The sequence below is a fragment of the Lissotriton helveticus genome, chromosome 12 (assembly GCF_964261635.1).
Source record: "Lissotriton helveticus chromosome 12, aLisHel1.1, whole genome shotgun sequence".
Lineage (NCBI taxonomy): Eukaryota > Metazoa > Chordata > Amphibia > Caudata > Salamandridae > Lissotriton > Lissotriton helveticus.
In genome coordinates, this window is record NC_136073.1 from 168,592,451 (window position 1) to 168,614,750 (window position 22,300).

Consider the following 22,300-nt stretch of genomic DNA (forward strand, 5'->3'; position numbering starts at 1 on the left):
ACAAAGGGTATTTAGCTTATCCCTATTAGGTCAACATGATTTCTATTTTGTGTGTTAGACCCTCACACACCCTATTGGTGTCATGCTTTATCTTTGGGTCTCATCCTGGCCTCCAAAAGCCAGGGTGGGATCGATCATATTCCAGGGAGCGCATTGGATATTCTACTGCCGCGGTGTTAAAAAATAAAAATACCTCGAAACACCATGTATCCGTTTATCGATGGTACTCCAGGTATGATTAAAAGCAATATTCCAAAGAGGTGTCTATGGAGATAATGATCTCATATAGACACTAATAAAGAACGGTACAACTCCACCCTTCAGGTGAAGATTTGCTACAGCTCGGTGAACCTTGATGAAGTATTTTAGTCACTGTATGTGTTTGATCAGGGTCTCCTTCCAAGAGTCAATGAACAGGCACTTGGTAACATGTGAATGGAGTACATTTTGTGAAGTTTGAAATTAGCTTTAAAGAGGGAGTGGACTCCACCAGTAATCTCACAGATATTACATTGCCTGCAGGATGAAGGGAATGGTGTATTTCAGGTTTCTCATCACCTTCATAGCACTGCCGAATTTGATTAGGAAATGTGTAGCATTGCTGAAAATCTGGCCATAGAAAGTTTTCTGTGATATAAGGAGTGACCAGTTGTCCCGACTCTCAGCTTCTATGAGGTCTGTTTTGGGAACATTCCGTCACTGAGTCATCATTCAAAGTCATGGCAGTATCCAGGGCAGTTTTCTCTCTAGATATCCAATTTCAATCAAATGATTGCCCTGTCTAATGTTTGTGCCTTCCTGCTCTGGCATTGAACATGTGAGATAGTGAATGTTCCATGGCTGTGCACAAATGCTGACTGACTGACCGGATAGTTACCATGGAGGGGCTGAGAGGGAAAACATTGTTCCTAGTGGGACATATTTTGTATCTACTACATGCAGACTGGGAGTAACTGAGGAGGAATGTGCAAGGAAACCTGACTATGCTAGTCATTGTTGCAAGTGAGATATGTTAGTTATTATACTCACTGCAGTTGTTGTTGAGCTGTCAGTGACCAAGAAGATATGGGTTAAGGGATTACTTTGTGTATTCTTCACCCTTACCACCAAGCCTGGTCACTAATGTAGGCTCAACTTTGTCCTGCACAATGTAACTGGGAAAGGACATAGAACTTGTCTTCTGTCATCCTCCTTGGGACTAGCCATCAACTTTTACCAATCTGGGGCAGTGAGATAGAGTCATCACCTTCTGATTTCAGAGCAAGACACTGCAATAAGCATACCACAACAAAGCAGCTTTCCTCAGCTACATCTTGATTTACTCTGGGTGACAATCCCCTCTTGGATGTCAGATGTTAGAGAAAATATCCTCTTTGTGTCAGTGTACCATTTTCTCAGAATGTTAGCATCATTGATCTTGGATGATGGGAATAATATGTGTTTCCTTGGAAATAGCTCTTGTCAGATGAATATAGCAGCAATTATATGCAGAAGAGTCCATATGTTTGAATTACTCATTTAGTGCAGAGAGTTATGAATTCATATGTCTTTACTTTTCTTATCTTCTGAACCAGAAGTCTCAATAACAAAAGTGCCTGGTTTCTGTCTGGACATAACAGATCTGAAAAGGCATGGTTGTGAATTCAAAGTCTGGGAATCCTTCCACATGGGGCTGGTAGAGAAGCAGGAAGTTCATCCTCTGTACACTCCTTCAAAGGTAGTATTTCCCTTCAGAAAAGTGAAGTATTTCCACTACAACCTAACTCAGGCTAATACATTTCAGTACCACAGGGGAGAGTGTAGGTCACCTTTGCATTTACTAAGGGGATTTTAAGAAAAGAGTTTCGAAAAATGCATGTCATCAATTAGTAGAGATGAACAACATATTCAGTAGATACTAATGTGAGGAATGAATCTGGTCAAACCCCTCCTGGCATAGAAGGCTGCACAAGATCTCTTCACATCTTACCTCTCCTGATATTTCCTCTCTTTGGACCTTTGCCAAAGAACTGTGATTATAATGATAATAATCACCAGAACAGCCAACGCTGATGCAAAGCCCCCATAGATAGCTAACTTGTTGACTCTTGAATCGCATCTGTCTCCACTGTACCAATATTTGTCAGCATCCGAGCAGCTGCAGAAAAGATCAAGGTTCAGTAAAGATTGTTAGTTTATGAAAAGCATGAAGAGCAAATGTTTAAACTTCTTTGCATTGTGCTATCATGTGAATAACAAAATATGTACCGTTGCTAAGGATATATGTGAAAGCACAATAAACAATAACTTGGAAAAGAGCTGCGACAGACAATGGAGCTAAAGAGAATGGAGCTCCACTAATAGTTTTGAAGGACTTCTAACTTATCATTACATGTTTCTGTCAACAAACATAACATTGAGGTGGTACCTTTTATTCAGATGAATGTACTCTTTGAATTTAAGGAAGGTGATTCAGCTTTTTGTCTAATGTTTCAGATGGAAAAGCAAAGGCAGTCTAGATCCACCTTCTGGTAACTTTACTTTCTGGGAGCTATGGTTCTGCATAAAAACTTGGGAGGTTTCTTCATATGGATGCAGTTTGAGAACATTTCTACCAAATGTGAAATGCCTAAGGGACCACCAAATAGGACAATGTAGGGTCATATGTGCCCTCCTTTACAGCAATGTATGTATGATGAGGAGGTATCTAGGGACACTTCTATTATCTGCTAGAGGAACACTATCATAAAGCGCCATAGTGTCTATGGATCTAAAGTTGATCAACGTCAGTAAAATATAATATCTGGTTGATGCAATCATGCGTTGTTGAATAACGTATTGATTATATTCAGACATGATGAAATATAGGGTACAGAGAAGCCAGTTGAATCTTAAAATGTATGTATCTTCCAACTGTTCTGGGCGTTGGTGAATAGCGTATTGATTATAATCAGACACGATGAAATATAGGGTACAAAGAAGCCATGTTGTATCTTAAAATGAATGAGTCTTCCAACTGTTCTGGGATACTGGGTCCAGTCTGATTACTGGCAGAATGTACCCTTTTAAAGTAGATTTTCTGTGTAGTGGATTGCCGATTGAGTATGCATGGCCAGAATGTGAATTAAAAAAGTTTCAACACAGAGAAAACTTTTTCTTATGGAAAACCCCCTTATAATTGTGGGGTTGGTCCCATCCTGGAAAGGCTCTTCATCCTGCCTTTCTGGCTATTAGCATGCAATGCCAAGATAGAACAATTAGTGACAAAGTTTTTGTGAGTCCCCTCACCCTTCGAAATTTGTGAGTTTTTCTTGCATTTTGGACAACCACCACACTGGAAAGAAGAGCCCTTTCCCTAAACATCCTGTGGCAGGATCTCCACTTAGGGCCTGATTCTGATGCGGTTAGGAAAGCATTCCCACCTAGGGCCTGATTCTAATGCGGTTAGGAAGGCCACTTCATGGCATTTGCTCCTTCCAAATCGGATCGGGAACGTGTCTTCTCGACCCAGGGCCCAATTATGATGTGGTTAGGAACAAATGCTCCCATTGAAGACAATGGGAGTCCAACCAAGTCGTATCTGGAAGCATTCGGATGCACCGTACTCCGTCGGTCGGACTCTACCGATCCAAGTGGATCGGAAACCATTTCCAAACCGATTCGATCGGGAAGCTTTCCAACCCGCATCAGAATCAGGCCTTAAGTGTAGGAGTTGCCACCCTCAAAAGAGCTCTTTGCTTTTCTATTAATCTTGATTTTATTTCTATTAATTAGGAACTTTGAAACGCAAAACTAAGCCGACCTATAGTGCGTTAATTAAATTGTGCCTTTCATCCTCTATAGACTCAGGCCTGAGATTGCTCAAGGTCAACGTGGCAGGTGAATAGAGGGCTCGGATTTTACTCTAATTGTAAGATTCCCATAGGGCCTTCTCTTCCTCAATATCTGCTTGTTTCCCTCATTCTGTTTTTCAGACTATAATCTGTGCCATGGTCTTTCATTGTAATTCTCTTGCGCCAGTGTGGGCCTTCAGCATTACTTACCTGTGCTTTTTATAAACAAATTTATTTTTGCGTGTGCTGAGGATCCAGGCAAAGCAGCCTTTGTAATGTCACAAATGTCTCAATTTCCATCACAGCAGTCTCTTTATGGTCCAACGTGACAGGACAGCTGTTGTCAGACAATTATTTGATAACCATCAGGTGAGGGGTTTTGGCTCCACCCACATGTTGGGATCCTGAAGTACATATTTTGATTGGGCAGAAGTTGTGTGCTTCCGCGAAAAAAGTACTTGCCCTCCATACAGCTGTGATAATTTTGTTTATTTATCCAGGTGTCTGAGTTTGAACACGCCATTGTAATGATATTAAAGTGTTTTATATAACTAAATAATTTATGGCATTTTTCTCCGGCAGCAGCACCGATGGTAAGAGGCAGTCATTAACATACATTTATTTTTAGATCTTACTTGATAGTGCATTCATAAGCCTGTTTATTCATAGTTTCATCCCTTGTAAAGTACTGGCTCCCTGGTACCTGCAGTGGCTAGCTGTACTTTATGCAGGCACCAGCTAGCTAGTCCTTGTGCATGCACACACCCCGTGTACAGTAGGGTTGGTCTACCTGGAAAAAGGAAAGGACGGTTCTGGTTCAAAGTGTTAGTTTGGACATAGATCTGTAAAGCAGTCAATTCCACTTACAAGCACTGAGGTCCAGTTTTTAAGAGCCGGCACTCCCCATGGTTGCAGTTAATCGCTCCTGGCACAGCCTTGGTGCAGTGGGTCACACAACTCATATTGGGTCCGCCGAAGAAATATGGAAAGTAGAACTGAGAGAAGTTGGCAGGTGCAATCTGTTGGCATAATTCTAGAAGAGGGAAAGGTAGCCGTGATGAGACCAGTCTTGCAATTAATCACATACAATATTTTAGGTGTTAAAGAATAATGTACTTTTTAACTGATTATCAACAGCTCAGCAGGTACCCATTGAATGTGCTTGCGATATAGAGGTTGTGTTAAATATGACAAAGCCATTGCGGTGCAGATTGGTGCCCAAACTGCAGGTAAGATTGCATCACTGTGCGTGGTGCTTTGGTATACACAAGAAGCAGGGCATGTGTGTGGGTGGGGCAGGGGTAGGGGCAAAGGTCCTACATATACTGACTGCAAGCAGTTTGGATGCACTTTAATACTGATTGCATCACACTACGGTATGTGTAAGAGGCAGTGCATGTGTTTGTGCGTGTATGTGTGATTGTGTGTGTGCATGTTACAGTGCATACTTTAGTACAGTGTAAGCCAGAAGCAGTGGATTTAGTACATTATTCTGACTGCAAGCAGGTAGGATGCATTTTACGCAGATTTCCTCACACCACAGAGTGCTTTGGTGTACACAAGAGGTAGTGCACGTGTGTGTATGTGAGTGCGTGTGTGGTTGTGTGTGTGCGTGTGTGGATTTGCATATGTGTCCATAATTTACCACTGTATAGCCCCGAGGCAGTGGATGTGTCCCAATCAAAATTCAAAGTTAGCACTTATGGAATGGAATTAAGTAAACCCTATCTTATTAAATCAGAGAGAGATACGCCTTACAGGAATGTTAAATGATTTTGAGAGTTTTTCAGTACCAGGCCATATAAAACTTAAAAACACATGCCCTGCTTTTTAAATACAATGCACCCTGTACTATGGGCCTTTGGGGCTACCTTAGGGGTGACTTATATATATTAAAAAGGAAGGTTTAGACCTGGCAAACGGTTAATGTAAACTGCATTACAGGCTGCAATGGCAGGCCTGAGACATGTTTTAATTGCTAATTATCAGTGGGTGGCATTTTATCCCTGCTAGCCAGTGGCAAAGTGCTTGTCCTCCCTCCCTTAACAAGGTACAATTGGCATCTACGTAATAGGTACATTTAATTGACATATACGTCCTTAGTAAATGGTACTACATGCACCCAGGGTCTGTAGATTAACAGCAGGTAGGGTGCACTTTACGCAGAGTGCAGCAAACCACAGATTGTTTTGGTGTACACAGGAGTTTACTGACTGTAAACAGGTTTGGTGTACTTTATACAGATCGCATCACACCGCAGAGTGCTTTGGCATACACAATGGGCCCTGCATGTGTGGTAAGTGCTTAATTTAGCATAGCATATGCCATATGCAGTTAGTTTGTTGTGCATCATACTGGCTGTAAGCAGGTATGATGCACTTTATACACATTGCATTTCGCTACAGAGGGGACGATTCCGATCTCGGTCAGAAGGGCACCGAATTGGGTTCGGCATTAGCGGATCTGATTCGGAAGCTGAATTTCCGTCGGAGTCGTACACGGGTCTGGACGTTGAAGTACCCTGAGAACAAGCGCAAAATCCCCATCCGAATCGTTTCCGGGTCCGAACCGCTCCGTACGACTCGGTCACAAGCAAACCGTGGCGCTCAATGGAGACGTTTAACGACCGAGCTAGTACGATGCTCGATTCGGACAGCCGGATCAAGTCAGAGCGTCCGGCTCGCAAAAGCTTCGAGGGTCCGCGTCAGACCCCCCGTCACCCTCAGCCTTAGGACTTGGACACAGGGGGAGACCCATGGGTCTCCCCAACACAGGCATGTACTATGCGGATGGCACTGACGCATACCCACTGTAGGGGGCGCCCTTGCATGAGACGAACCTATTCAGTCAATGGGAGCCCATATACGCGTCGTACGACTGGCTCTCATTCACTTCTATGGGAGTCCGACCGAACCGAGTCCGACAGAATACTGCTGCATCGTACTCGCTTGGTTGGACTGCAGGAGTCTGGATCGGTCTGAAAACACCCTGGGTCCGTCTCGGTCAGAGTGCTTTCCGACCCAGATCGGAATCCGCCCCAGAGTGTTTTAGGATACACAAGAAGCCATGTAAGTGTTTTGTGTGGGTGTGCTTAAGTGTCTGGTGCAATGCATATTTTATCACAGTGTATCTGGTACAAGTTATAGTAATTGAAGACTTGTACAAAAAACTTTAGTAGATTGCATCACGCCTGCATATGTAGTTTTTGAATTGTTTGAATTGTGCTCTGCATATTTCAGTACAACCTGTGTGGTACAAGGGAGACTATATGTCGGTATGATATGGTTCATACTGATTGCAGAACAGTGCAGTATATGTTGGAAAACAGAAACAACAATGTTTATGGGAATGGGGTAAGACACATACCTTAGTGCTGCACATGCTAAAGGGAGTGGGTATGCCATTAGGCTTTCCATGTGTGTGGTTCAGAAACAACAGTCAATACTAAACTTTATAATTCACTAAGTCATGGAACATCACAGTGGAATCAATTGGGGCTCTTCTTTGACATACCTGTCTCCGTGGGGGGCAGTACCTCTTTGATATGGGTTAGATTAGAAAAACAGTATACATCTGGAACAGAAAGAGTAATATCAATTAAATAGCTTATTGATAATAATTAGTTAAATACACTGTTTCCCCATATACACGGTGGCATTAGGTGATACACAGTTTGTACATGTTGCAATAGAGTGCATCGCCTTGCAGCTTTGACCGGAGGAAGTGGTTGTGGTACACATTAACCTGATTGTAGTAGAGTCTAGAGTGCAGCACCATCCACAAAAAGCAGTGTGTGTTATAAAGTTTGTAGTGAATTTTGAGTAGTAACATAGTGTACATTGCTGTTGCGTGTGTAAAACAATACTGATAGGAGCACAGGGCAGGGTGCTGCAGCAGAAACAGGAGGCAGTGGGTATGGTGAAGGGGATACCGACTGTGGCACAAGGAAAAGGTCTGCAGTGCATGCAGAAGACCGAGGATCTTTTACTGACTAGTGCAGGCCACATTCTTGCAACACACTCAAAAGGCAATCAGGGTTGTGAAGATTGCAAGGACAGTAGCACAGACCATAGTCTAGTAACACACACACAAGACAGTCAGTGTTGTGAATATTGCACAGACAGTACCACAGACCACTTAACTGTAACACACAGAAAAGCAGTCGGTGTTGTGAAGATTGCACGTGGTGTTGTGATGATTGCATGGACGATAGCACATGACATTCAGTGACTGTTAATATACACAACAGGCCGTCGGTGTTGTGAAGATTGCACGTAGTGTTGTGAGTATTGTAAGGACAGTAGCAGAGGACATTCATTGACTTGTAAAAGACACAAAAGGCAATCGGTGTTGTGAAGATTGCACATATAGAAGCACAGGCCATTCACTGACTTGTAACACACACCAGAGGCAGTCTGTGTTTTTTTTTTTTTTTTTTTTTTTTTTTTTTTTTTTTAAACCTTTATTGCACCTTGTAAGTTACACAGCCATTGGCCTACAACCCATCCGGGCTGGCCGCCATCGTCTTAAGATCGTCAGTATGCGGTAACGTCCAATTCGAATCTTGTTGACACTGTTCCATACATTCCATTCTAACCGCCACATAGAAAAGGCATATGCAGTAATTATTCAGAAAATCAGTAAGGTTTTTTGTTTTTTTTACTCTTTTGCAGTAACACAAACACATCTACAAACTAAAAGAAACACATATTGGTCGTTCATTTCAGGTGATTAGGCAACATAGCTGCTTAGGGATCCATCCCCCGTGGTCATCCCCTTTCAATGGTGTCTTTGCACCCCCCAACCACCCACCAGGCGCATGCAGGACCTTCTGGGTAACAGTCCTATGGGAACGCCACCTGTCGATTCCCAGGACAAGGCCTGAGTGTTCTGATGTGATCTGGAACCCAAGGACCTTCCTCCCCCCTCATCCGGTGGGCACCCCGTGACCATCTAGCCCACTTCCTCATCATCGCCAGACTCATCTAGTCCCTCCTCTGCCAAGGGTTCGCATATGTCACCTCTGTAGGCATTCCATTTGGACCAGATCTTGTTCCACTTCCCCGGGCATGCCCTGTTAGAGTACACTGCACGTTCTGTCACCATGACCCTGTCCATGTTGAGACCCCAGTGTGTCGTCGTAGGTGCCTCCGCCACGCCCCACCTCTGTGCTATGTCCCGTTTGGCAACTATGAACCCCACAGTGGCCCATGTTTGATCCTGTCTAGAGACATCTGTCTGCTCCCAGATGTTCAGGAGACACCGCCTCGGATCAGGCAGCAGCGAAATCTCCAGTGCCTGTGATATCGTCCGAAGTACCTGTCTCCAGAAGTCTTGGATACGTGGGCAGTCCCACACAGTGTGAAAAAAGGTACCCTCTTCCCCGCATCCTCGAAGACAGAAAGGGTGTTGTGTTCTGTGTATGCGATGGAGCATAGTTCTGGTATAATAAACCCTGTGTAGGACTTTTAGCTGCACAAGTCTTAAGCGAGCCGAGATACCCACCTCCTTAGGAGACGCTATCGCCAGATTCCACGCATGTTCATCCATCTCCCCGATTTCCCCCTCCCATCGCTCCTTTAGTCTAGTCAGTGGATCCGGCAGGTTATTGAGTAATTTACGGTAGATTAGGGAGGTCGCTCTTTCAATCATGTATTCCGTGAGGAGCCGGTCCTCCAGCGGGGATGCCTCCGGCAACACACTTTCAGGGGGGATGACCGCCAGCAGCGCATGTCTGATCTGGAGGTATCTGTATAGCTCCCTCTCTCTCAGATCATATAGCTCCCTCAATCTATCAAAGGCAACTACCGCGCCACGTTCCCAGAGGTCCCCAACCGTAGATATACCTATAGAGTCCCAGTGATAGAAGCCCTTGCTGGTTCGCAGATTGCCGAAGACTTTAGAATCCCACAGTGGTGTGAGTTTCGTCACCTTACCCTTCCAGCCCAACGCCGCGGTCGCCGTATGCCACAGCGCCGCGGTTAGTCCGGTAGGCCCCTCCAATTTGCTCGCCTTGGAACGATCATACAGTGGGGCCAGTAGACTATTAGTGCCCAGCTGTGCCCTGTCCGCCTGAAACGCGGGCTCGGACTGTGTGGTGTGAATCCAGCAGTTGATGGGCTTTAGCTGTGTCGCCCAGTAGTACAATGTCAAGTTGGGGAGTGCTATTCCGCCGTCAAACCATCCTCTGTTCAGTTTGGCTTGCACGATACGTGGTGGGAGAGTTCCCCACAGTAGGGTCGACACTAGTGCAGCCACCCGCTGAAAGAACTTAGGGCTCACGGGGAATGGAGTATTTTCGAGTACGTACAGGAAGCGGGGCAAAGACTTCATTTTGTATAGAGCAGCTCTCCCCAGCAATGTGAGGGGCAGTCCCGCCCAGAATTTAACATCCTGCTTCAACCGCTCAACGTGAGGCCCCAAATTCTTGTCCATAAATTCGACCGGGTCCCTAGTGACATGGATGCCCAAGTACTTGAAGGAGGAACCTGCGATCCTCAGAGGGCAGTCTGAGTTCAGCGCCGGAGCCGGGCCGTTCAGAACAAACATTTCGGACTTGGCCCAGTTAATCGTGTAGCCAGAAATTCTCCCATTGCCGTCACAGAGGTGCAGAAGGGCCGGCACCCCACGTTCTGGATCAGTTAGATATACCAACATGTCGTCCGCGTAGAGGGACAGCCGGTCCTCCCATTCCCCCGCCCAGCCAATCCCCTTCAGTAGTGGCGAGGTTCGTATCATGATGGCCAGAGGTTCCAGTGAGATTGCAAACAGCAGCGGTGAGAGTGGGCACCCCTGACGAGTGCCTCTCCCCAGTGGAAAGGTGCGTGAGATATGCCCGTTGGCCACCACTTGCGCGACTGGATCGGCGTACAGTAGTCTCACCCAAGCTATAATCTTGGGGCCGAACCCCATACGAGACAGGACCTCAAACAGGTAGTTCCACTCCACCAGGTCAAATGCCATCCTAGCGTCAAGGGCCAGTATAACTGCCGGCGAGGTGAGCACCCCCGCCCGTGCCAGTACTCCATGCAATCTACCTAAGTTAAGCACCGTGTTCCTGTGCGGCATGAACCCGGACTGGTCTGGGTGGATGAGATCGGGCAGATGTGGCATAAGTCTAGTCGCTATGAGTTTGGCAAGGATCTTAACTTCCGCATTAAGCAGCGAAATGGGGCGATAAGAGGAGCAGTCCTCTGGCGGTTTACCGGGTTTGGGGATAGCCACTATGGTGGCCAGTCTCTGGTCGGGCGGAAGCGTCCCCCTTTCCAAACATTCTGTGTACATAGTTAAGAGATGAGTACTCAGCGTTTCGGGTTGCGCTTGGTACCATTCAATAGGTATGCCATTTGGGCCAAGTGCTTTGCCCGGGTTCAGTGCGTTAATCGCCAGCTGTATCTCTTCCGCCTTTATATCAGTCTCCAAGTCTGCCGCGGCCTCTGCCGAAAGTGTCCTGACCTCAATCCGATCCAGCGCCTCTTTAGCCATTTCGGAAGTCACCTCCCGCTCAGGGGTGTACACCCCCTCGAAGTGAGCCGCCAACGCCTCTACTATAAGTTCAGGGCTCGCGTGGGTCACACCCTGACTGTCCCTCACCTGCTGGATGCCCCGAGAGCCGCATTCTCGCTTGTCGAGCCAGGCCAGCAGTTTACCCACCTTATCCCCTACCTCATAAACCGTATTCAGCGATGTGGCCCTTCACCTGAGTCCGCAGCTGATCCACGTACAATTGTTGCTGAATGGCAAGTGCATGTGCCGTGCTTGGTGTGAGCTGCCTTTCGTGTGCTGTGGTGAGTTCCTGTAAAACTATTTCAAGATTAGCAAGCTCCAGGGCATTATCTTTCTTATGGCCTGCAATCGAGGTCACTGCTTGTCCCCTAAGTACCGCCTTGTAAGCCTCCCACAGCACCTCAGACGAACTCACGGAATTCACATTTTCAGCGAAATACTGTGTTGTGACTGTCTTAAGGGCCTTACGGATCTTGGGGACCTTTAGATATGTAGCATGTATAGGGAATATCCGTCGACGCGCCCTCCCATGAGTGGACATCGTCAGGGTAAGCGGGGAGTGATCAGAGACGCCTCTGGGGTGTATGTCAATGGCGTCGATGTGGTGGGAGCTGTTGCCAAGGGTCAGGAAATGGTCAATTCTCGAAAGGCTCCCGTGTACTGCGGAGTGGAAAGTGTACTGCTGGGACCGGGGGTGGGATCGTCTCCACATGACAGTGAGACCCACGGCAGACATGAAGCGCTGGAGGTGTGAGGATCCCCCTGCGGGGCCCCCTGCCGGGAATCGGTCTAACTGGGCGTCCACAATGGCGTTAAAGTCTCCCCCCAGAATTACCTCTCCCTCGGGAAGGGCTAGTAGAAAATCAGCTAATTTTGGGAGTTGTACCGAGTGGAGTGCAGGGGGGATGTATACCGACACTAGATTAAGGAGTCTACCCTCCCATTGTCCTTGTACTGTGGCGAAGCAACCTTGATCGTCAGTCTTAGTCTGTAGGGGAATAAACTGTGAGGATTTCAGTATTAATATACCAGTACCCCTGGAACCAGACGAGAACTCCGAGTGTACCACCATTTTGTACCCTTTCCGGTTCAGTGCCTTGGTTGCCCCACCCACTAAGTGTGTCTCCTGTAGCATCGCTATGTTGGGCTTCAGCCTCCTAAGTGTGGTCAACACCAGTCCCCTCTTGATCTTATCCCCCAACCCACGTACATTCCATGTCATTAGTCTTAGTGGGGAACCCCGGGAATTCGGGTCTACGTCCCCCGGCCTAGTAGAAGGGTCATCCGCCATTTGCGGTCACAGATATCACCAAGGTGTTCAATTCGCATTCGTACATCGCAGCCCCAACCTCCTTGTCCCATCCAACGGTCTGTTACGTCACGTGAGTGGTGTGTTGCAGTGCCTGACCATACATATGTGTTCCTAACATACAATTTCCTAACTGTAAAAAAACAACCCTTCCCCCTTCCCCCCCTCCCTGCATCCCTGCCTAACGGACTTTCAACTGCCCGCCCCCCCAACTGAGCAGAGTGCTTAACCCATCCCACAACCAGAGTACTTGCGTGTAGGGGGGAGAGTGTCTCCCCAAGCAGGCGGCATCCCTGCGTGCTTCAGGGGCGGTCATGTCAGAGTCCTCGTGCAGCAATTGAAATGATAAGTCGATGGTCAGCGATTGTCATCAATACAGATCCCGGGGGAGGAGTCATCCTTCTCCATCCGCCCCTCCAGTTCCACGGGAGGGAGAGCCCTCCGCTCCCCCTCCGCGCCCTGACATTTGTGAACCATTTCTGCTGTCGTCTCTGCGTTCGTGATCCGGTCTGTGAGTTCTGCGCTGCCGGCCAACCGTGTGCCAACCCTCCAGCCAGTCCCGGGCAGCCTCAGGGGAGTCAAAAAACCACACCTTTTTGTCCGCAACCACCCTCAGCCGAGCTGGAAATATCATCGAGTACGGCAATTCCTTCTCCCTCAACGTTCTTTTTACTTCCAGGAACGTCTTCCTCTTTCTGGATACCTCAGCCGTGTAGTCGGGGAAGAAAGCCAGTCTCGAGTTTTGGATTTGAATGGCTGGTGACACTCTTGCGGCCTGCAGAATGGCGTCGCGGTCCCTGAAGTTAAACAGTCTTGCTAGTATTGGCCGAGGGGGGCCTCCTGTCTTCGGCTTTCCCCCCGGGACGCGGTGGGCCCTTTCTACCGAAAAAAAGTTCGAGAGTCCCTTGGGTTGGAGTCGGGTTTTTATCAAGTCCTCCACGTAGAGATCCATCGCCCCCGTGTCTTCCGATTCCGGCACGCCTATAATTCGGACGTTGTTGCGCCGGGAGCGACCTTCCTGGTCATCCAGTTTGTCCCTTAGTAGTTTGTTGTCGGCTTGAAGTCGCTCCATTGCCGTTTGCAGTTCAGACACGTCCTCGACCAACGATTTAGTGACGACTTCTACCTGCTTGACCCTCTCGTTCATTTTCTGGAGGTCCGCCCGTATCAAGGTGACTTCAGTGGCAGTTGCTCCCACCGTCGCTTGCACCTGGGCCAACGCCGCCAGGACATCTTCAAGTGTGGCCTTCTTAGCCCCCTCGGTGTCTGCCGCTTTCCCGGCATTCTTGCGTTGTTCCTGGGGCGGCGTCTGTCTCTCGTACGCGAATGAGTCCAGTTTGGCCTGGGTAGAACTGTGCTTGGGGCCCCTGTTTGACATGGCGCTGAGTGGTAGTAGCGGTGCAAAATGTCAGGATGGGCCAGCGTTCGTGCCGCCCACGGCCGCACCTGTAAAAACCCCGTGCAGCGGGTGCGGAGTCGAGTCCACAAGGAGGGGGTGAAGAGTCCCCCCCGCAGGCTCACAGCAGCTAGAGGGCACCTCAGGAATGACTTGCCGGGTGTTGGTTAGGGTAATGGCAGTCTATGCAGCACCTCCCTCTGTGGCGCTAAAAGTTTGGCGGCTCGTCGACCCCACACACCCCCACTGAGCCCGCCGAGAAGTCTGGTGGCGCGCCGTGGGCCACAACCTGCGCTGGGTCACAGTACCTTGCAGGGTCTCAGCGCCACTTCAGAGCGCGAACCGCTGGGGGCCCCTCTGCTCCTTCCAGTGCCCTTCACGGGGAGTGTTGTGCAATTGCTCGAGCACGCTGTTGAAGGGGGTCCCCAGGGAACCGCTATCTCCCACTTATAGACCCGGTGAGTTGGAGCGACCGCAGTTCTGCGGGGAGAGCCGCTGGCGAGAGCCGGGGTGACGCACGCGCGTGGTGTGATTAATGGCGGCGTCACTGCCGTAGGCAGAGGTTCTGTGTGCGCCCCCGGTCAGATCAAACGGGGTTGTAGGGCATTGCCGAGTGTCGGGGGAGCCGCTCAAATGTCCGGGCTGCTGGGGAAGAGATTGCGGGTGTTCTGGACAAAGTGTCCGATGGCCGGCACTTCCTGCCGCACACCGCCGCCCCGAGGCCACTTCCGGCCAGCTAACTTCTCTCCGCAACTCTGCTGCTTCCAGGCTGGCAGGGGGCCCTTCTCATCTCCGGTCTCCGCCCGGTGTTTCGAGGCACGTTCAGGCTGCCACCGAGTCCAATGTTGCAGCGCTGAGTGCCGCACGGACTCCGGGTCCGATCCTCCCCCTCAAGCACTTCAAAAAACCAGGATAAATGCAACGGATTGCCGCGGGAAGCCGCCTCTACTCGGGAGCCTCCCTAAGCTGCGGCCGCCATCGTTGGCTGCTAGCCACGCCCCCAGTCTGTGTTTTTAAGCTTGCACGGACAGTAGCATAGTCAATAGACTAGTAACACACACAAAAGACAGTCAGTGTTGTGAAGATTGCACAGACAGTAGTACAGGCCACTGAACTGTAAAAGACACAAAAGGCAGTCAGAGTTGTGAAGATTGCAAGGACAGTAGCACAGGCCGTTCATTGACTTGTAAAAGACACAAAAGGCAGTCAGTGTTGTGAAGATTGCAAGGACAATAGCACAGGCCATAAACTAGTAACACACACAAAAGGAAGTCAGTGTTGTGAAGATTGCAAGGACAGTAGCACAGGCCATAAACTAGTAACACACACAAAAGGCAGTCAGTGTTGTGAAGATTGCACAGACAGTAGTACAGGCCACTGAACTGTAACACACACAAAAGGCAGTCAGTGTTGTGAAGATTGCACAGACAGTAGCACAGGCCACTGAACTGTATCACACAGAAAAGAAGTCGGTGTTGTGAAGATTGCATGTGGTGCTGTGAAGATTGCATGGACTGTAGCACAAGCCACTCATTGACTTGTAATATACACAACAGGCTGTCGGTGTTGTGAAGATTGCGCAAGGTGGGTGAAGATTGCACGGATAGTAGCACATGCCATTCATTGACTTGCAACACACACCAGAGGCAGTCTGTGTTTTTAAGCTTGCACGGACAGTAGCACAGGCCACTGAACTGTAACACACAGAAAAGCAGTCGGTGTTGTGAAGATTGCACATGGTGCTGTGAAGATTGCAAGGATGGTAGCGCAGGACATACATTGACTTGTAAGGCATGCAAAAGGCAGTTGGTGTTTTTAAGATTGTACGGAGAGTAGCACAGGCCAAGGACCTGCAACACACACAAAAGGCAGTCGGTGTTGTAAAGATTTCACGGGCAGTAGGACAGACCATAGACCTGCAACATGAGGTAGTGGTTGTGGATGGCACAGTACATAATGTTGCAGCATACACAGAAGCCAGTGGTTGGTGTAACGTTTACATTCACTATAGCACAGGACATAATTCTGTAGCATAAACACAGAGTGGTGGGTTGTTAATTATTACACTTATATATTCGGATTTTTTATATTAGCAGTGCAAATATACAATACAGTGATCAGTAGTTCAGAAACCTTTTTCAAAATAATGGACTGGTTAATAAAGAAAGTCACATTACTGTCATGAGGCACTTTCTTAATACTTACTTGTCTCTATTGTGCGTGTTACCTCTTTGTCAGAAGTTGGAGGAGTACTAGTGTTAACACCTAGAAGAGATGGTATAAAAACATTTAATAAATTGTCTTTCCTTATCGTTTGTGTACTGTCTGTTGTTTTTGTTCATATTAGTCCCCACACAGAATTAAACGTTCTCCAAATGACAGTAATAACCAAAAATTAATAGAAGCAATTTTTAATAATTTTTTTTCTGCATATTCTTGTCTCCCTTATTGTTAGTACACATTGCACCTGGGTTTAACCGAGGTTGTCTGATGTTAATTGTAAGCTCACGATCCGATTACTATTCTATAAAGCAGGTTGCAGTGTATAAAACATTACACTGTGGAGCATATTACCAAGCAATAGCGATAATTATCGCTATTGCTTGGTTAGCGAGAAAAATGTATCGCCGAGCTGCAACGATTTTTATCGCATATAAACCTTGCTATTAGCTATTAGCAAGGTTTATCTCTGAAACGATAAAAATCGGCTGAAATGCATGAATATCGCTGTAAAGTCAGCGATATTCATGCATTACCGAGCGAATGCTCTTAGCCATGTTATCCACCTCCCATTGGATAACATGGCTAAGAACGGTAGTGAGACAAAATATCGAAATTAAAATATCGATATACAATAATATCGATGTTTTAATTTCGATGGTATAGAATATCAATGTGTAAAATATCGACAGACAGAATATCGTTTTTTAAGGTATGTATGTAACTAATATCGAAATTTAATAATATCGAAATTTTGTTTAGTGTTATGTATTTTATTATGTTGTTTATGTTTGTTAAATATGTTTTGTAATGTATGTTTGAAAATTAGTAATTTTGTTTACATTTTGCGTTTTAGTATCAGAGCGGGTTGTGGGTTTATAGGGGAATAGGGTGGGAAGTAATTTAATATTAATTAATTAATTAATATATGTTTGTCAATATTTTTAATTAATAATTAATTGGTAATTAATTAATATTAATTAGTTAATTACATTATTAGAGATAATGTGCTAATATATTTAATTTTGTGTTATTGTTAATTAATAATTAAATGGTAATTAAATAATATTAATTAGTTAATTAAATTAATTAGAGTTAATGTGCTAACATATTTAATTTTTCGTTATTGTTAATTAATAATTAATTGGTCATTAATAATTATTAAGTGATTAAATGATGTGACTTATTTATGTGTATTGGGTTGTGTGTTTATAGGGGAATAGGGTGTGATATAATTAAATGTAATTAATTAAAGAGATTGTATTTATTTATTGGTATTTATTGTTAATTAATTGGTAATTAATATGTGTTAATTAGTTCATTTATATTTACATCAATGTAATAATGTTAATTGTTATTAATTGATTAATTGAAATTTATATTTATTGTGTTTTTTTGTATGTGTAGTGTGTTGAGTGTTAAAGGGGGAGTAGTGTGGGAAGTAATTTTTACCCCCATGCTATCCAATGCTTTCCCTACTGTTGCACCCTCTGGAGTGGGAATAGTAATTTAAACCCCTACGCTATCCAACGCTTTCCCTACTGTTGCACCCTCTGGAGTGGGAATAGTAATTTAAACCCCTACGCTATCCAACGCTTTCCCTACTGTTGCACTCTCTGGAGTGGGAATAGTAATTTTTACCCCTACGCTATCCAACGCTTTCCCTACTGTTGCACCCTTTGGAGTGGGAATAGTAATTTTTACCCCTACGCTACCCAACGCTTTCCCTACTGTTGCACCTTTTGGAGTGGGAATAGTAATTTTTACCCCTACGCTATCCAACGTTTTCCCTACTGTTGCACCCTCTGGAGTGGGAATAGTAATTTGTACCCCTACGCTATCCAATGCTTTTCCTACTGTTGCACCCTCTGAAGTGGGAATAGTAATTTGTGGGACACCCCCGCGCCGCACGGCCACCAGCTGCTGCGTGTGCCCCCAGTGCCTGCCTCTGTCTCAGCGCCGGCCTCGCTGCCGCCCTGAGCGCTCTCCTTGGCTTTCCCCCCGTTTTTTGCCGGAATTTGTGCTTGTTTTTCTGCGTGTTTCACTGCCTTTTCCCCGTGTTTTTTACTGAATTTGTGCTTGTTTATCTGCGTGTTCACTGCCTTTTCCCTGTTTTTTTGACTGAATTTGTGCTTGTCTGGGCATCTGCCGATCTCGCCGCCCCCCGCTCCCGCTTCCCGCCACCGCCTTAGCCACGCCCCTTTTTTCTTCTGTTTCCCTCCCCGCTCCCGCCTCCCAGCTGCTCCGCCCACCCGCGCACTTCGCCTTAAATGGCGACCGTGCGAACGCGCAGCGTTGACGCGCAGCGGGCGCGCCGATTGTGCGCCGAAGGCGCGCCAAAGGTAAGCCCGTCTGCGCCCGTCCGCGACCGGACCGCGCCCAGCGCCAGGACCCCTGGCCCCCACCGACGGAAGCCGACCCGACGAACCTACAGCGCCTCCGACCTCGTCGCACTCAACACCGGCCACATCCCAGGATGTCACCGAGCCGCCCCGAAGCACACCCACGGACCCTTCACCTGCCTCGCCTGCAAGTTCACCTGCATCCGGACCTTCCCTGCACCCGCCAAGCCGAACTCCAGCAGCACCCACCTCAAGTGCATCCTGCTCAACACCCGCTCCGTCCACAGACACGCCGTAGAACTCTGGAACCTGCTCGACACCACCGCCCCCGACGTTGCCTTCATCACCGAGACCTGGATGAACGCCTCCTCGGCCCCAGACATCGCCATCGCCATCCCAGAGGGCTACAAGATCACCCGGAGGGACCGCGACAACCAGACCGGAGGAGGCATCGCCATCATCCACAGAGACACCATCCGCATCACGACCAACACCGACGACACCCTCACCACCGCTGAACACCTGCACTTCCAGATCCACACCAACCCGAAGACCACCCTCAGAGGCACCCTGATCTACCGACCCCCGGGACCACGCACACGATTCAGCGAGGACATCGCCGACTTCGTCAGCCCGCACGCTCTCCCCTCCACCGACTACATCCTCCTGGGGGACCTCAACTTCCACCTGGAGAACAACAACGACCGCAACACCACCACCCTGCTCGACAACCTCGACAACCTCGGACTCAAGCAACTGGTGACCACCCCCACCCACCTCGCCGGACACACACTCGACGCCGTCTTCTCTTCCAGCAAAGACGTCACCTTCAGCCACGCAACAGGACTCCACTGGACGGACCACAGCTGCGTCCACTTCACCTTCAGAAGAACGACGATCCACCACCTCCAGCAACAGGTTGCTCGAAGAAGCTGGAACAAGATCACAGCCGACCAGCTCACCGCCTCCCTCAGCCAGCACCCTCCCGCCAACTCAGCGAACCCCAGCCAGGCCGCCGACAACCTCACGAAGTGGATCAGCAACTGCGCGGACGAACTCGCCCCTCTGAGGACCCCGCCCAGCAGATCCTGCAGCAGAAAAACACCATGGTTCACCGACGAACTCAAGTGCTCCAAGAAGAACTGTCGAGCCCTCGAGAAAGCCTGGAGAAGGGAACCAACGACGGACAACATGGCCACCCTCAAACTCGCCACCCGGAAACACCACCAACTGATCCGCGCCACCAAGAAAAATGCGTACAAGGACCGGCTGGACAACAACGCACACAACTGCAAGGAACTCTTCAACATCGTGAAAGAGCTCTCCAACCCCAACGCCGGAAACAACGACATCACCCCGTCGCAAGACCTCTGCAACTCCCTCGCGTCCTACTTCCACAACAAAATCACGGACATACACAACAGCTTCAACAACCAACCAACGCAAGCCACAACCGCAACGACGCCTCCTTCCACCACCCTCCGCACCTGGACCCCGATCAGCACCGAAGACACCATCCGCACCATGAACTCCATCCATTCCGGATCGCCGACTGACCCCTGCCCTCACCACGTCTTCAACAAGGCCGACGCTGTCCTCGCACCCCACCTGCGGGACATCATCAACACCTCCTTCGACTCCGCCACCTTCCCTGAGAGCTGGAAGCACGCCGAAATCAGCGCTCTCCTCAAGAAACCCACAGCAGACCCCACCGACCTCAAGAACTACCGTCCCATCTCGCTCCTCCCGTTCCCGGCCAAAGTCATCGAGAAGACCGTCAACAAACAGCTGGCCGCCTTCCTCGAGACGAATGGATCCCTCGACCCCTCACAGTCCGGCTTCCGAGCGAACCACAGCACGGAGACCGCCCTCATCGCCGCCACCGACGACCTTCGAACTCTGATGGACAACGGAGAAACAGCGGCCCTCATCCTCCTGGACCTCTCCGCGGCTTTCGACACTGTCTGCCACCGCACCCTAGCACAGCGCCTCAGCAACATCGGAATCCAGGAGAAGGCACTGGAATGGATCACCTCCTTCCTCGACGGAAGAACACAAAGAGTCCGCCTACCACCGTACAAGTCAGAGGCCACCAAAGTCATCTGCGGCGTACCCCAAGGATCCTCGCTGAGCCCAACCCTCTTCAACATCTACATGAGCCCCCTCGCGGCCATCGCACGCCAACACAACCTGAACATCATCTCCTACGCCGACGACACCCAGCTGATCCTCTCCCTGACCAACGACCCCGCCACCGCCAGAGCCAACCTGCACGAAGGGATGAGAGACGTAGCCGAATGGATGACGACCAGCCGCCTGAAACTGAACTCAGACAAGACGGAGGTCCTCATCCTGGGCTCCACGCCCTCCGCCTGGGACGACTCCTGGTGGCCCCCCGCCCTGGGCACCGCACCCAAACCGACGGACCACGCACGCAACCTGGGCTTCATCCTGGACTCCTCCCTCTCCATGACCAGACAAGTCAACGCCGTCTCCTCGTCATGCTTCAACATCCTGCGCATGCTACGTAAGATCTTCCGGTGGATCCCCACCGAGACGAGGAAGACGGTCACCCAAGCCCTCGTCACCAGCCGACTGGACTACGGCAACGCCCTCTACTCCGGAACCACGGCCAAACTCCAGAAGAGACTCCAGCGGATCCAGAACGCCTCGGCGAGACTCATCCTCGACATCCCCCGACGCAGCCACATCACCGGACACCTGAGAGATCTGCACTGGCTCCCGGTCAACAAGAGAATCACCTTCCGGCTCCTCACCCACGCGCACAAAGCCCTACACGACCAAGGCCCGAGCTACCTCAACAACCGGATCAGCTTCTACACTCCCAAGCGCCTCCTCAGATCAACCAACCACGCCCTCGCCGCCGTCCCCCGCATCCGAAGAGCGACAAAAGGAGGAAGATCCTTCTCCTACCTGGCCGCCAAGACCTGGAACTCACTTCCGACCAATCTGCGCCTGACCCAAGACCACCTCTCCTTCAGGAAGAAGCTCAAGACCTGGCTGTTCGAGCAGTAGCGGCACCCCCCCCCCCCTCCCAGCGCCTTGAGACCCTACGGGTGAGTAGTGCGCTCTACAAATGACCTGATTGATTGAATTTCTACCCCTACGCAATCCAACGCTTTCCCTACTGTTGCACCCTTTGGAGTGGGAATAGTAATTGTTACCCCTACGCTATCCAACGCTTTCCCTACTGTTGCACCCTCTGTAGTGGGAATAGTAATTTTTACCCCTACGCTATCCAACACTTTCCCTACTGTTGCACCCTTTGGAGTGGGAATAGTAATTTTTACCCCTACTCTATCCAACGCTTTCCCTACTGTTGCACTCTCTGGAGTGGGAATAGTAATTTTTACCCCTACGCTATCCAATGCTTTCCCTACTGTTGCACCCTCTGGAGTGGGAATAGTAATTTTTACCCCTACGCAATCCAACGCTTTCCCTACTGTTGCACTCTCTGGAGTGGGAATAGTAATTTTTACCCCTATGCTATCCAACGCTTTCCCTACTGTTGCACCCTCTGGAGTGGGAATAGTAATTTAAACCCCTACGCTATCCAACGCTTTCCCTACTGTTGCACCCTCTGGAGTAGGAATAGTAATTTTTACTCCTACGCTATCCAACGCTTTCCCTACTGTTGCACCCTCTGGAGTGGGAATAGTAATTTTTACCCCTACGCTATCCAACGCTTTCCCTA